The following is a 16015-nucleotide window of genomic DNA, read 5'->3' on the forward strand; positions in this document are numbered from 1 at the left end:
TATAAATATATAAAAATTAAAAATTTTGGAAAATATTTAGAAATATAAAAATTAAAATAAATATCATTTAAATATATTATTTGATATAAATAAGAAATTTAAATATTTTTAAAAATTTATTAACAATTTATTGAACACAATTTATATCGTCATTATATTTAAAAAATTTCCAACCATATCAAAAATTAAATATACTATTAAAAATTATTTGTATTTAATTAATTAAAACTTTAAAATATTTTTCGATTGGATATATATAAGTTTGCACAAATTTGAATCAATTTAGAGTGATGGACTAATAATAAGCATCAAATCTTATATAAAGTGATGTTACAAATTATTTAACATCAATTAAAATAGAAATATTTTATAATTAACTTAGTTTTTTTTTTTTCACATTTTGTAATGAAAATTTCTCAATAGAAATAGTTGACTTGCAGTCTCTTCTTTATTAGTTTTTCATTGATGGATGCAGCGGGAAGAAGACTCAAGATTCACCATCTCACATCAACCGATGTGCTTTGCTTTCCAATGTTCCTAGTGAAATTAATGTTAAGCTTATTAAATTACTCATATCATATGATAATATAATAACAATGAGAAATGAAATATAAGTTGATGAAAACAAACATTTATATACAAAATTACATGTAAATGTTATATCATCGAAACTAATACCATGAGGAATGATGTGGAGGAACAAAATCATTAGTGTATTCTTCTTCGGGATTCAGTTGAGAAAATTGATCTCCACCATATGGTTGCTGATATAAACCAGTGTTAAATTGTCCTAGTGGATATGCATTGAATAGTGGATTTGAAACTGAATGTATATGGTGTAATGAGGTAGAATTTAATAATGTATCGTCACGACGATGGTAGTCTCCAAATTCTTGATGTCCAAAAGAATTACTGGCCTCACTTGAAGATATAGAACCATGACCATCATGTCTAATACCAGTGACTGCAAGTGCTTGAGGATTATGATATCTATTTCGGCCACTATAAGAAAATCCCTCAAATTGATTATTCCCAGAACCGGTGTATTGAGACGATCCATAATCATGAGATGATAAATCATCATGTCTTGTGCTATAATCAAAGTCTGGTTCATTATATCCAATGGCACCACGACCAAAAATCTTGAGAGCTCCAATGGTAATTTCTCGAATCATCTCCAAACTGAAATTGATGGTGACCCCCCAAGCCCAAATTTTTTATTTCCTCTTCAACACGCATATATGAATCTGAAGATCCACTAAAATGTTCATCATCTTCAGCACTCGAGAACCCTGTCAAACTTGCTAAAAAGCGACGTTTTTCTATCCTAGGACGATACCCATGATCAGTGTCTTGTATTGCATAATAATTCTCTTTCCCCCGTGCCCATGACATGCCAGTATCATATTGATCATCTTGACATGCTTTATCAGCATCTCCATGTTTTTTTGCCACTTTCCCAATTGTTCCCATCACCACTATCATCATTGTCGTCACTTTTATCGTCATTGTCAGTTTCATCACTTTCATTTAATATGTTTCCTTTTCCTTTTGATAATCTTGAGGTGCCCTCATTGTTTTTGTTCTTGTTGCTTTCTTGGGCATTTGATATTTCATGACCTTGATCTAACCATTCTAATTCATCGTCTTGCAACACAGAGGGTTCATTATCTCTAGTCCATTCATTTAAAATATCATCATCTTTGAATATGTGATCAAGATCTATTGGACTATAGTAATCATCATCTCCACTTTTTTGCATCAAATTTCGTACTCTTAACCGCATATTGTAATGGACATATACCAATTTATTCAATTTTTCAATCGCCAAACAATTGCGAAGCTTAGTATGTATTAATGACCATGTGCTCTAATTTCTCTCACAACCAGAAGATGAACATGTTTGACTAAGAACTTTAATTGCAAGTTTTCTTAGGTGGGCAGCTTCTTCACCATACTCATTCCACCATTCAGCTGAGAAATGAAACATATGATATATATTGTATAACTTTAATATCTATGAAAAAACATAAAGAAATTCAAACCTAGAAGACTTTTTTTAACAGCCATTTTTGCAAGTGGGGATCCAAACTCTCCAATTTGTTTAGTAAACAATTTAATCTGTGAAACATGTTTGATAAAAACTATGGTATACTGGATATAAAATATGTTAAGCAAAACTTATAAATATCATACCTCATTAATCATTGCAGCTTGTGTATTTAAATCGGGCTCTAGTCTTTTGATTACTGTCTTCAATCCTCGTCTTGCTTCATCAGTGTAAACACAAGTTCCAGAATATTGGAGCATTGGATTGAGAAAATATGCTAAAAACACACAAATTTAAAATTATATAATGATAACCACAACAATGGATTTATTTTTTGTAAATATAATCTAATTTTACCTGCAGCATGTAGGTGTTGGTGTAATTAATTATACCAACGCTCATCAATCACATCCCAGTACAATTGCCAGTCTTTCACACTTTCTTTTATAGATAATTTAGCTCTATCCATTGCTTCTTATATAATCGACAGCGTTGGCTTATTGTCTCGATCAACCAACTTCAAAACTTTGACGAGAGGTTCCATTTTTGTGCATATATCACGAGCCGACTTCCAAAATTTTGTGTCCAAAATGATCGTCGTAATTTTTTCGATATCTTTTCTTCTCTTGCTTGTATTGTTGTACTCATGCCACTCAAATGAAGTGCACAATCTCTTCAAATCTTGACAATACCGGACGAGACTTTCTAAAGAAATAAATTCAGTAGCAAAGCGAGTGATTCCAAGTCTCAACAATTCACGATCATTTGTGTATATTTTCATTAAGTTCACGATTTTGTCACTATTGTATATAAAACTTGTTATTTGTGAAAGGATCGGTTAAACGAATAAAGAGTGTTTAGAAGGGGGGGGGGGGGGGGGGTTGAATAAACACTCCTCAAAATATAAAAATACTTCGACAATTTGAGTTCAGTTTTGTTATAAACTGATATTAGGTATCACGTCGGTCAATGACAATCAGTTAAACTGAATAAAACAGTTGCGGAATATAAACTGACTGAAAGATAGAGTATCTAACTGAAAAGTAACGACTGAAGTAAAGATAACACAATTTGTTTCTGGATGTTCGGATACTTGAATAACTCCTACGTCACCCCTTCTATCACGAAGATAGGATATCCACTAAAAGACTTTGATCAAATACAAGATACTGCACTGACCCACTTCAGTTTGGACTTATCACTTTGCCACAACTGAAACTCTTAGTATATAACACTTTTACAGATGGTAACTGATCTTAGCACAACTTAGAAAAACTTATCAAATATTACATAGTGCTATTTAAGCTCGAGAATGTAGCCTTGAATGCTACTGATATAACCAGTAAACGTGAGCTTTTAACTTCTGAATGTGAGCAGATATTTTTGCTGCGTAACAGCAAGTAGAATGTAATAGCTGAAATCAGTCGTTATTTCTTCGGCTGCTATCTTCGATTATTTATAGGCTTCTCTCTCAACGGTAACATTAAAGGATATTTGAATATTCTAACCGTTGATTGCCACGTCGATATACTCTGACAGTCGTACACTGCTCATTCTGAAATGCGGCGTTCCACTACCAGTTGCAGGTAGTTGTACTATTTGTCGGTTGTCGCTTTCAACTGATGACGTGTACAGCTGATCTCGAGATCAGTTAGTAAAGAGTCAGTTGACGAGAATGACTGAAGAGATGTTCAGCTGAAAGAGCAGCTAGCTGTTCAGTTATAATTCAGTTGCGTCGATTAGTTAGCTGAATTCAGTTGCTTAGTTCAGTTGGTTTATCTTTTTGTCAAACACCGGAATTCAGTTTCCAATAATTTCTCCCTTTATGGTGTTTTGACAAAACTAGAGTAAAAAAAAATCGAATAACTGAACTCATAGTAGATAAAATATGAGGTAGAACAACTGAACTCATATACTTCACAAATACAAGAAAGACTGCTGCTTATTGAGATTTCTTCTGCTGATCTAAAATATCTTTGAGCTCTTCCCCCTTTTTGTCAAACAGCTTCATCTTGACAGATAATTTCCGAACGTCAGTAGATAGAAGCCGGACAGAGGTAGAAATGTTTTCAATAGCAGAGGTCATTGTGACTTGTAGCAAATCTATCTTTCTGGAGATGAGTGTCTCGACACTGTCAACTCGTTTGTTAATAGAATTTGAGTTGCAGTGAGACTCAAGGCTATCACCTTGTTCTTCTGGATTTCTTCAACTGCAAATGAGAGAGAGGTAACAGCAGTTTGGATAGCCTTTAGCTTCTCGGAGTTGAACTGTTGAGAGTCTTCCAATTTTAAGGTGTGAGACAGTTGCGTAATCTGAATCTTTGAGATGGCTGAGAGTATCTGATTCATACTATCTTGCATATTTTGAATTTCTTCGAGAACAAGATCAAAATCTGAAGAGGATGGAGGAGGAGACTGATGAGAGGTTTCCGATCCTCTTGTAGTTTGATCAAAGATAATAATTCTTGATCAGTTGCTACTGTTTCAGCAACATTCACACTGAAGTGATTGCAGCAACTTCTTCTGGAATTGGAGGTGGAGAAGGTGGATTCTGATCAGCAGATGAGCTGCCTAGAAGAATAAAAGAATCTGATGAAGCCAAAACTGGTGCTTCTAGAGGGTGATCTAGGGAATCAGTGGGCACAACAGTTGGAATAGCTTGTTCAGCAGATAGATCTTGCTGAACTGGTGCTTCTAAAGAGATAGGAACCTCTGGATGGTTTTGATCAACAGGGTGATCAACTGGATTAGAAATAGGTTCACTCAAATTGGATTCTTGCACCACTGCTTGGATAATTTCATCAATGTTTACGAAAGATAATTCTGCTTCAGTGTACATTTGATGTTTACCAGTAGGTGATTGAGGCATATCCTGAACTGGCTCTTCAGTTGGAATAATGGCCTGTTATGAGGGTGACTCTTTCTGTTGAGAGGAAGGTTCTTCAACTATTTCCTCTTCATCATCGTCTGGATCTCCTTGATGAAGGACTAACTCTCGATCCATTTCCCAAAACATTATCTGAGATAGCAAGCCAATCAGATCGGTGTCTAGCTGAGTAATCACCGCATGATCAGCATTGGCAGTAGGATTTGTTGGAACGTAGTTAGCCTTCAGTTTGTCAAGAATTTGTGCTAACTTCTTCGCTCTCATCTGATCAAACAAGTAAGTTTTTCTCTCCAGAGCTTAAACAATTGTTGTCGCTTTGACCATCTTGAGGACAAAGGCTTCCAGTTTGATGAACTTGTTCAGCTGGGATTTCTTTCTCAGTTGCTTGGCAAAAATATGAGTACGGTAGGCTGTCCAAGTATCATAGAGTTGAAGTTTTGATGCTGCAAAATTATTAACCCTATCCCAAACAAGGTCAATGTGGGTTTGAATGGCATTGGATGGACTGGGCTCTTCAATCAATTTGCCCTTGCCTTTATCAGAACTTAGGATGTGTGGAATTTCTAGACCAGTTCGAGTAGCATCCACCCGTTCTACAATAGTGATGCCTTTGGGTCGGGCAGGTGCCAGAACAGTAAGACGAGCAATATTATTCAGAGGAGCTTTGATCCTAACTGTTTCTTTCTTTGCACCAGCTGATTTTTCTGGTGGGATGATCTTCAGAGGAACTGCTTCAATTGGCTGCTGAGCATCTGAAGAAATTGGCTTGTCAGTAGGAATAGATTCCTCTGTAGTTGTTGGCTTAATCCTCTGGGTTCTCGGTTTCTTGGCTATCTTTTGGGAAGGAGTTTTATCTGAATCTGGTTCACCCACATCTAATTTCCTTTTTGCTGACTTCAATTGAGCCAATGTATTGGCCTTTTTCACTGATTTAGGGGCCGCCTGTTGAGTCCCAATCTCCTGCTTTATCTTTACAAACTGAGCAGGAGAAATGTCCAATTTGGTCTTGTGTGGCATAGTATTCTTCGGATTGAAGACTTTGAATTTGGATGATTTTTATGAATCATCATCCACTAACCCCTTCACTTTCAGCAGATGGCTCAGTTGCACTGCAAAGCCTTTGGACTGTTTGGATGATAGAAACATATTCTTTAAAATGTTGAATATAAGATGTTCCCAGTTGAGTTTACGTTCGGCCATAATGATAAAAATGGCCTGAAATTTTTCCAACGTAAGTGCAGCAAAAGATCCAGCTTTCGCCAAAATCCCTTTGGCGATGATATCAGCAAGTAACTGAACCTCGTGCTTCAGCTCCTTCTTTGGATTGGAAACTTTGATTTTCCGTCCATCAGCAGAAAGTGAGATTTGCATTTCTTCAACATCAGATGCTTTAACATCAGAGAGGTGTGTCAGTCCATCAGATGGTAAAGAAAAGATTTCTCCAAAGGAATCTTCAGAGATGGTCAGCAACTGACCATTGATAGTAGAGGTGATGTTTTCATCAGAATTGATCATACCGCAAGAGTAGAATTCCTGAAGTTCTTTGGGGTAGATCTCTTGTGATGATTGTCCCAAGAATGTCCTTGACCCTGTAGTTTCGAGTTTTTGAAATACGTTCTTGACATCAGCGTCGCCGAAGGATAGAATCGATCCGAAGTTGATAGCCATTGCATTCAGCATAAAAGCGGGAGTTTGATTCGCCATTTTGAACTGAATGATTTCCTAGAAAATAGAAGGATGAGATTTTTTTTTTCTCTCAAGAGTTTGTAGATAAACGTAAAGTAAAACTGAAATGGAGCAGGGAATGGTACATATGTACGTGACTATTCAAATTCTGGACACGTGTCAGTCCATAGAAATTCTGAATTACAACGTGTGTACGTGTGCTGTAAGCATGTGTAATTTAAACAGTTCAAAAGGTGTCCACGTTTTTCCACCAATCATTTGCTGAAGGATATCATTTAATGCTTGAAGAACAGTCACGTCACTTGATTTAGAATATAATATGGTTGAATTAGTTAACTTATATGAGAAGATTAGTGAAAAACTCAACTGAATGATCAGTTGTGAGATTGTGTCCTCAGTTGAGAGTTGACTAACAATTGTCTTCTCAGTTAACCTTTTAAAACCAATATTCCCCCTTAATAGATCCATAAAAGAGAATTTAGAGAAAATAAAACAAGATTAATTAAAAGAAATCCTGATGCTTATTAGTGCAAACGTCTGTCATAATGAAATAGTCCTTTCATCTTCTTTGTCATGTTCTATAAATAAGAGCAGCTTTGTCAGTTGCAAGCATATTAGCAAATTATATTCAGTAAAGAAAATGGCAGGTGCAAGCAGTTCAAAATCTCCGGACATGGCTGAAGATTTTATGAAAGCAGCTCTGGAGAAGAGAAAGGTTGAGATGGAAGATGATGTTTTCCATCAAATTCTACGCTACTGGGAGAATCTCCAAGAACTTCAGTTTCTTTGGGAGAATGAGATGGCAAACACTCCCATTTTGCTGGAAAAACTGGAGAAATATCGAGAACGCTTGCACGTTGCCTATGCTGTGAATGTTTTCGAATCAGACAATATTTATGAGCTGATGCTCTACAAGGAGAGGAGGATCCTGGAGCTCATATCTCAGTCTGACAGTTTTCATAATACTTGCACTGGAGATTTAAATCAATGGATGGCCAAGTGGAGGGCTTTTGTTCAGGACGAATTGTATAATGTAATTCGCAACAATTTCTTCAAATGAATGAAATGATGTTATCAGTTTATCTATGTCTTGTTATTTTCCTGCATTACTTGATTTCATCAGTTGATAAGTAAATCATAAGCACAAGTACTGAATAAAATGAACTAATAGAAGATTAACTAACATCAGTTGAAAGTTATATCAATAAAGAACTAACTGAATGATCAGTAAATGACAATAAAACTGACAGAGGAATTAACAACCAAGACAGCAGCAAAAACTGATTAGGATAAATCAATTAATCCAAGTATATTGCGAAAATGAGAAAACTTAGTCTCAACCAGTGGTTTGGTGAAGATATCAGCTGCTTGCTGCTCAGTTGAGACGTATTCCAGTCTGATGTTCTTCTTCAAGGCATGATCTCTGATGAAGTGATGCCTAACATCTATATGCTTGGTCCTGGAGTGAAGAACTGGATTGTAGGTGATAACAATCGTACTTGTATTATCACAGAATATGGGCGATTCTTTAGCATCAATTCCATAATCTCTCAGTTGTTGCTGAATCCAGAGCAGTTGAGCACAGCAGCTTCCAGCAGCAAGATATTCTGCTTCAGTTGTGGAAGTTGCTATGGATGTTTGCTTCTTGCTGAACCAGGAGATCAGTCTGTCCCCTAGAAACTGACATGATCCGCTAGTACTTTTACGATCAAACTTACATCCTGCATAATTTGCATCTGAATATCCAACTAAATTGAAAGATGAATCTTTAGAATACCATAACCCAACATTTTGTGTGCCCTTAAGATATTTCAAAATACGCTTGGCAGCTGTAAAGTGTGATTGCATAGGATTTGCTTGAAATCTAGCACATATACATACAACAAATACAATATCAAGACGACTAGCAGTTAGATACAATAATGAACCTATTAAACCTCTGTAAAGTGTCGTCTCAACTGATATTCCCCCTTGATCAGTGTCCAGTTTTACTGATGAGCTCATGGGAGTACTTGCAGCTGAACACGATTCCATGCCAAACTTCTTCAGTAATTCCTTCGTGTATTTAGTTTGACTAATGAAAGTGCCCGACTCCAGTTGCTTCACTTGTAATCCAAGAAAGAATGTCAGTTCACCCATCATGCTCGTTTCAAATTTCTCCTGCATTAACTTAGCAAACTTCTCGCATAATTTGGGGTTAGTTGACCCAAAAATAATGTCGTCAACATAAATTTGAACGAGTAGAATATGATCATTCTTGGAGAATTTGAACAATGTCTTATCAACTGATCCAACAGAAAAATCCTGATCAGTTAGAAATTTTGAAAGGGTTTCATACCAAGCTCTTGGAGCTTGCTTAAGACCATATAAGGCTTTGTTCAAATGGTAGACATGATCAGGAAGGTGATGATTGATAAAACCTGGAGGTTGTTCAATGTAGACTTCTTCCTGCAACTGGCCATTAAGAAATGCACTCTTTACATCCATTTGATAGACTTTGAAGTTTTTGAATGAAGCTTAAGCAAGGAATATTCTGATTGCCTCCAGTCTTGCAACTGGTGCATATGTCTCATCGTAATCAATTCCTTCTTCTTGCCTATATCCTTGTGCTACTAGCCTTGCTTTGTTGCGCACAACTGAACCATCTTCGTTCAGTTTGTTCCTGTACACCCATTTTGTACCTATGACAGTTTTTGAAATTGATCTTGGAACTAAGTTCCAGACATTGTTATGGATAAACTGATTTAGCTCCTCTTGCATTGCATTTATTCAGTTTGTATCAGCAAGAGCTTCATCATTCTTCTTGGGTTCTAGTTGTGATATGAAAGCTGAATGAATGAATTGATTGAGCATCTGATTTCTTGTTCTTACTGGATCAGATTGATTACCTATTACCAACTCTGGAGGATGTGATTTCTTCCATCTGGTTTCAGCATTTATTGCTTCTAAATCAACAACTGCTTCTGTGGGCAATTTCAGTTGGAGAAGTTTCAGTTGGTAACTGAATGTCATTTGGTTGCTCTATCAACTGATCGTTAGGAACAACTTCTGGTTTAGCTGGTTGATCTAACACTTCTGGTTCAGGTGTTTGGAGGTTGCTTTGATTAATATGGATGTCTTCATCATCATCATCATCATCATCATCATCATCAACCAAGCTTATATCTGTAAATCTATCAGCTAGCTCAACTGGATCAGTTGGCTTGTCAGTTAGTACAGTTTCATCAAAAACAACATGGATAGATTCCTCAACATTTAAAGTATTTTTGTTGAAAACTCTATAAGCTTTACTCAGTGAAAAATAATCAAGAAATATTCCTTCTGCAGATTTAGCATCAAAAGCTTTTAAATGAGTTTTATCATTGACAAGTATAAAACATCTGCAGCCGAATATTTTAAAATATGAAACCACACTTTTTCTTCCATGCCAGATCTCATAAGGTGTTTTCATATGATTATTATTAATCATTGATCTGTTTTGAGTGTAACACGCAGTGTTCACTGCCTCTGCCCAAAACCTTTGAGAGATACTAGAATCAGCAAGCATTGTTCTAGCAGCCTCTTTAAGGGTCCGATTTCTCCTTTCAGCTACACCATTTTGCTGAGGAGTTCTAGCTGCTGAGAGCTCATGCTTGATTCCGGCATTCTCTAAATAATTTGAAAGAATTTGATTGATAAATTCAGTTCCTCGATCGGATCTGATTATGTCAATTCCAACTGATTTTTCATTTAATAATCTTTTGAAAAGCTTAATCAGTTGAGCAGCAGTTTGGTCTTTGGACTTGATATATATAACCCAAGTGAATCTTGAAAAGTTATCTACAACCACCAAGGTGTATTTCATTCCCCCTAAGCTCATGACTGATATTGGACCAAATAGATCCATATGTAACAGCTCTAAGCATCGGGAAGAAGATTTACGGCCCTTGTTCTTAAAAGAAGATTTGACTTGTTTACCAAACTGACATGCTGAGCAAATTTTATTTCTGGTAAAATCTATTTTGGGCAATCCAGTAACAAGATCGTGGTTACTCAAATATGCAATAGACTTGAAATTTAGGTGGTTTAATCTCTTATGCCACAACCAGTTTTTAGAGGAATTTGAAGGAATAAAATATACTGGTGCATAAGGTTGATCATTCCAACTGACTTTGTAAGTGTTTCCACACCTTTTGCCAGTTAGAATGATCTCTTCAGTTGAGTTTTTGACTGAACAAGAATGTTTGTCAAACTGAACTGAGAATACATTATCGCATAATTGACTGATGCTGATCAGATTATACTTGAGATTCTCAACTAATAAGACGTCATTAATGATGAAGTTACCATGGATAAGCTTTACCCACGGTTTTACCTTTAGAATTATCTCCAAAACTGATGTTTGGTCCAATGTACTTAATCAATTGAGATAATAAATCTGAATCTCCCGTCATGTGGCGTGAGCATCCACTATCCAAGTACCATATAGATTCAATGCTTGTACCTGTTATCTGCAATCACACACAAGATTAGATTCTGGTACCCTTTTCTATTTGGGTCCAAAGTTGATTAGTCCTTTAGGAATACAGACTTGGATCAGTCTAACTGACCGTCCAGTTGCTGTATTCCAGATGGTTTTTCCCGATCTGTGTGTGTTTGGTGTATGGTGTGCAGAAGAAACAACATGTGATTTGCCTTTTTTCAACTGATTGTTCAGCCAGTATCTTTTCTGAACTGGCTTCCTGTTATAGTAATTTGAGTAGCCATTTGAGTAATTTTCGTTGAAAATTTTTGGTGGCTGACTTCGTGAGTCAGTCACAACTTTTGGGCTATAACCAATACCACATCTTTTGCCCTTGTTCATACTTACAGTTGGCTGTTCAATCAATTTACTTGGCTCAGATTGTTCTTGTACCATAACTGATTTGACAAAGTGAATGTATTTCCCTTTATCCATATTCAGTTTTGGTCGAGTATCTTTGGGAGACATTTCATCTTGGTTACTGAACCCTAAACCAGTTTTATCAGTAACTGATTATTGTGAGTTCTGTATATCAGTTAATGCAACAGATGATTTGTTCCAATCCTGAATAAGCTCAGTTTGCTTTGAATTTTCAAGCATTAACTTTTGAATCATTAACTGATCCTTGCTTCTTTCAGTATTGAGTTCAGCAATCTCCTTTTTCAGACTCAACATGTCAACTGATTCATCAGTTTTAGTTTTATAGTCAATAGGATCATTTTGCTTTGCTCTGGCCTTTTCAAATAATAAGGCAAGCTTATGATACTCACTGACCATGTCATGCAATGTTGAAATAAGTTCTTCTCTTGTAAAATCAGTTGAGCTAAAGTAAAATGCCTGTTGACTGCTGGACTCCAGTTCTGTGTCACCAGCCATCAGACATTTCACTTCCTCTTCATTGTCACTAAAACTGCATGAAGTTTCTGGTTCTGACTCCTCGCTGTCAGTGTCTGCCCACTTTGATTTGCTCTCTTCAGCCAAGAGCACTTCATGCTTCTTCCTAGAGAACTTCTTATCATCTTTGGATCTCTTTTTGTTCTCATATGGTTTCTTTCTTCTTTCAGTTGAGCCTTGACTGTCTTTCTTTATTTTGGTACAGTCAGCAATGATGTGACCTGGTTTGCCACAATTATAGCAAGTGTTTGATTCTTCCTTGGAATTGCTTCTTTGATATTTATTTTGAAAGTTTCCTTGATTTTTCCTCATAAATCTTCCAAACGTTTTGATGAACAATGACATGGCATTATTGCTTAGTTGATCAGTAGCTTTTTCAACTGAACCAGTTGGTTCTGTTCTAACAGCAGCTAAGGCAGTTGTGGCTGCTGGAGTAGAAGATTCTCCTTATCGAGTTTGCAGCTCAAACTCGTAGGCTTTCAAATCAGCAAATAGATCATGAAGCTCAACTTTGTTCAGATCATTGGACTCCCTCATTGCCATGGTCTTCACGTCCCACTCCTTCGGAAGACCTCTGATTATCTTCAATGCAACTTCTTTGTTTGTGTACACTTTTCCAAGTGCATTTAATTCATTGATGATGCAGCTGGTTCTTTCATCATAATCATGCATCGTTTCACCAACTCTCATTTTGATATTGTAAAACTTCTGAACAGCAATAGAAAGTTTCTTTTCTTTGATTTGTTCGTTCCCTTCGCAAAACTGGATCAGCTTCTCCCAAATCTCTTTGGATGTCTTGCACATTTTGATTTTGCTGAAAGTTACTTTATCCAACGTCTTATATAGTATGTCCTTTGCCACATTATCCAAGTTGGCTTTTCTTTTATCCTCTGTGGTCCATTCTTCTCTGGGCTTTTCTATACGATGAGGTGCCCCATCAGTAATGGCAACAGTTGTGTTCGCTTTCAAAATCTTCATGGGTCCATCAGTTATAACGTACCACATATCATCATCTTGTACAACTAAGTGAGCCTGCATCCTGATCTTCCAATCATCGAAGTCTTCACTAGAGAACATAGGAATCTTATTGAATGAAGACATAATGAAAAATTTGAGTATAGATATTCTGAGACGAGATACAACCGCTCTGATACCACTTGAAAGGATCGGTTAAACGAATAAAGAGTGTTTAGAAGGGGGGGGTTGAATAAACACTCCTCAAAATATAAAAATACTTCGACAATTTGAGTTCAGTTTTGTTATAAACTGATATTAGGTATCACGTCGGTCAATGACAATCAGTTAAACTGAATGAAACAGTTGCGGAATATAAACTGACTGAAAGATAGAGTATCTAACTGAAAAGTAACGACTGAAGTAAAGATAACACAATTTGTTTCTGGATGTTCGGATACTTGAATAACTCCTACGTCACCCCTTCTATCACGAAGATAGGATATCCACTAAAAGACTTTGATCAAATACAAGATACTGCACTGACCCACTTCAGTTTGGACTTATCACTTTGCCACAACTGAAACTCTTAGTATATAACACTTTTACAGATGGTAACTGATCTTAGCACAACTTAGAAAAACTTATCAAATATTACATAGTGCTATTTAAGCTCGAGAATGTAGCCTTGAATGCTACTGATATAACCAGTAAACGTGAGCTTTTAACTTCTGAATGTGAGTAGATATTTTTGCTGCGTAACAGCAAGTAGAATGTAATAGCTGAAATCAGTCGTTATTTCTTCGGCTGCTATCTTCGATGATTTATAGGCTTCTCTCTCAACGGTAACATTAAAGGATATTTGAATATTCTAACCGTTGATTGCCACGTCGATATACTCTGACAGTCGTACACTGCTCATTCTGAAATGCGGCGTTCCACTACCAGTTGCAGGTAGTTGTACTATTTGTCGGTTGTCGCTTTCAACTGATGACGTGTACAGCTGATCTCGAGATCAGCTAGTAAAGAGTCAGTTGACGAGAATGACTGAAGAGATGTTCAGCTGAAAGAGCAGCTAGCTGTTCAGTTATAATTCAGTTGCGTCGATCAGTTAGCTGAATTTAGTTGCTTAGTTCAGTTGGTTTATCTTTTTGTCAAACACCGGAATTCAGTTTCCAACAATTTGCTTTGCTTTATCAATGCACCTCTTTACCTTTGTCATCTTACCAATATCTTCAAGCATAAGATCAATGCAGTGTGTAGCACAAGGTGACCAAAACATGTGAGGTCTTTCAATCATCAATTTTTGTCCAGCAGCTTTGTTTGCACTTTCACTATCTGTAACCACATGTACAACATTTTATTCTCCAATATCGTCAATAACATTATTCAAAAGAGATAATATAAAATCGGATGTCTTTCTTTTGTTTGTGCAATCCACTGAACTATGAAATATCATGTTGCGATCGCAGTATATAATAAAATTAATGATAGGATGCTTGTTGCGTGTGCTCCAACCATCACACATTATTGTACATCCATATTTTGGCCATTTGGATTTTAATGTATTCAAATATATAGTGATATCTTCTACCTCCTCTTCCAGGAAAACACCACCTATTTGACGTCTCGAAGGACCTTGTACTCCATGTCCAACATCCGCGATGGTATTAATTATTGCTTTGTAGTATGGACCACTATCTGCTGCATGAAATGGAATTGCATTGTATATAAACCATTTTGAAATAGCCTTCCCAACATCTTTGACCTTTTCAGAAGCAAACCAATTTTTTATACTCTTTCGTTTTGATGAAAACATGTAAGAATCAATCCATTTCGATGGTAATTGAGCTCCCGCTCGTGCGCTAAAGTTACGAGTCATCTGTTTTCTTAAATTGGGATTTGCACTTGGTGATGATGAATTACCACCAACATTTCCTGAAATTAAATAATATATCTAATCAGAATTTTTATATTACTCCATTAAAATTAAATTTTTAAAATGATACATTAATTTTGAACCATATTGGATATGCATCAACCATAAAAATAAAATATTTATTTACCTGAACCATATCGGTTTTACATATCTTTCTCAAATGCTCTTGTTCTACGACTTTCTTTCATTGCTTTTCGAGTCCATGTATGCTCTGTTGAATTGCATTAATAGAAATTTCTTTATTTTTTTTGATTAAATTTCTCTCGTTCTTAGTATCTTGAAGATGTTTCCGGAACATCAATGATATTTCTTTTGGAGCTTTAGTGCATGACTCAACATTTCCAGCAACATGAGCAATATGTTGCTTTAATCTTGTAATTCCACCAGTTATAATTTTTCCACAAAGTTTGCATTGTATTGTATTTCTGTCACCTCCGATGGATTTACCAAACTCCCAACCAATATCGAGTTTTGGAGCCATTGTTCATAGGATTTAATGATTTGCACTTTAAAATAAAGAAATTGATAAATTGTATCAAGAAGAAAGTGTAACTGATTTGCATTTTAAAATAATAAACCAAATATATAATAATGTATATATTTATTTAAATGCACAAAAATATAAGTAGAAAAAAATTGGTTGTTTTTTTCTTTTCCAGGAATGTTTGAATATGTTTTTAACAATTATATAATACAAATTTATAGTTGGATTAATATTTGAGCCAAACTATTATTAATAAAAGTTGTTGAGTCAATTTAGATGATATAATATTTATATTATATTTTATAAAATATAATCATGTACACATAATTAAGTAATAAATTCAATATAATTTATATATATTTCAAGTCCAACTACATATATTCACACAAATCTAGCGAAATATATTCGAGTTAAGCAAAAATCAAACTGTAGTAATTTATTCACTACCATTTTGTATGAACATTAAGCCCAACAAACACACACACAAATATATATACACGTACACACAAAACCCAAAATTCAATATGAGCTAGACCATATATATTCGGGCAAAGTGAAGAAAAATAGGATAGTCAATAACAATAAGAAATACGAAGTCTAAAACTTCAGACAATAATTTA

The 16015-nt window shown here is 35.6% G+C and overlaps 1 long non-coding RNA gene across 4 annotated transcripts; it reads right to left on the minus strand.

The window, feature by feature from the left end:
* Window positions 1-266: 266 nt before the first annotated feature.
* Window positions 267-15108, minus strand: LOC140830882 (uncharacterized). Of its 4 annotated transcripts, XR_012117699.1 has the most exons (5): window positions 15039-15108; window positions 14186-14910; window positions 2408-2755; window positions 649-2327; window positions 267-537 (listed from the first exon to the last, which is right to left on the minus strand). It is a non-coding gene; the product is annotated as an uncharacterized lncRNA (long non-coding RNA). The 4 variants fall into 4 exon arrangements; XR_012117698.1 differs by lacking the exons at window positions 14186-14910; window positions 15039-15108 and having other exon boundaries at window positions 649-2121; window positions 2197-2327; window positions 2408-2870; XR_012117700.1 differs by lacking the exons at window positions 14186-14910; window positions 15039-15108 and having other exon boundaries at window positions 649-1974; window positions 2046-2327; window positions 2408-2870.
* Window positions 15109-16015: the final 907 nt, after the last annotated feature.

The sequence above is a fragment of the Primulina eburnea genome, chromosome 4 (genome assembly GCF_022965805.1).
Source record: "Primulina eburnea isolate SZY01 chromosome 4, ASM2296580v1, whole genome shotgun sequence".
Taxonomy (NCBI): domain Eukaryota; kingdom Viridiplantae; phylum Streptophyta; class Magnoliopsida; order Lamiales; family Gesneriaceae; genus Primulina; species Primulina eburnea.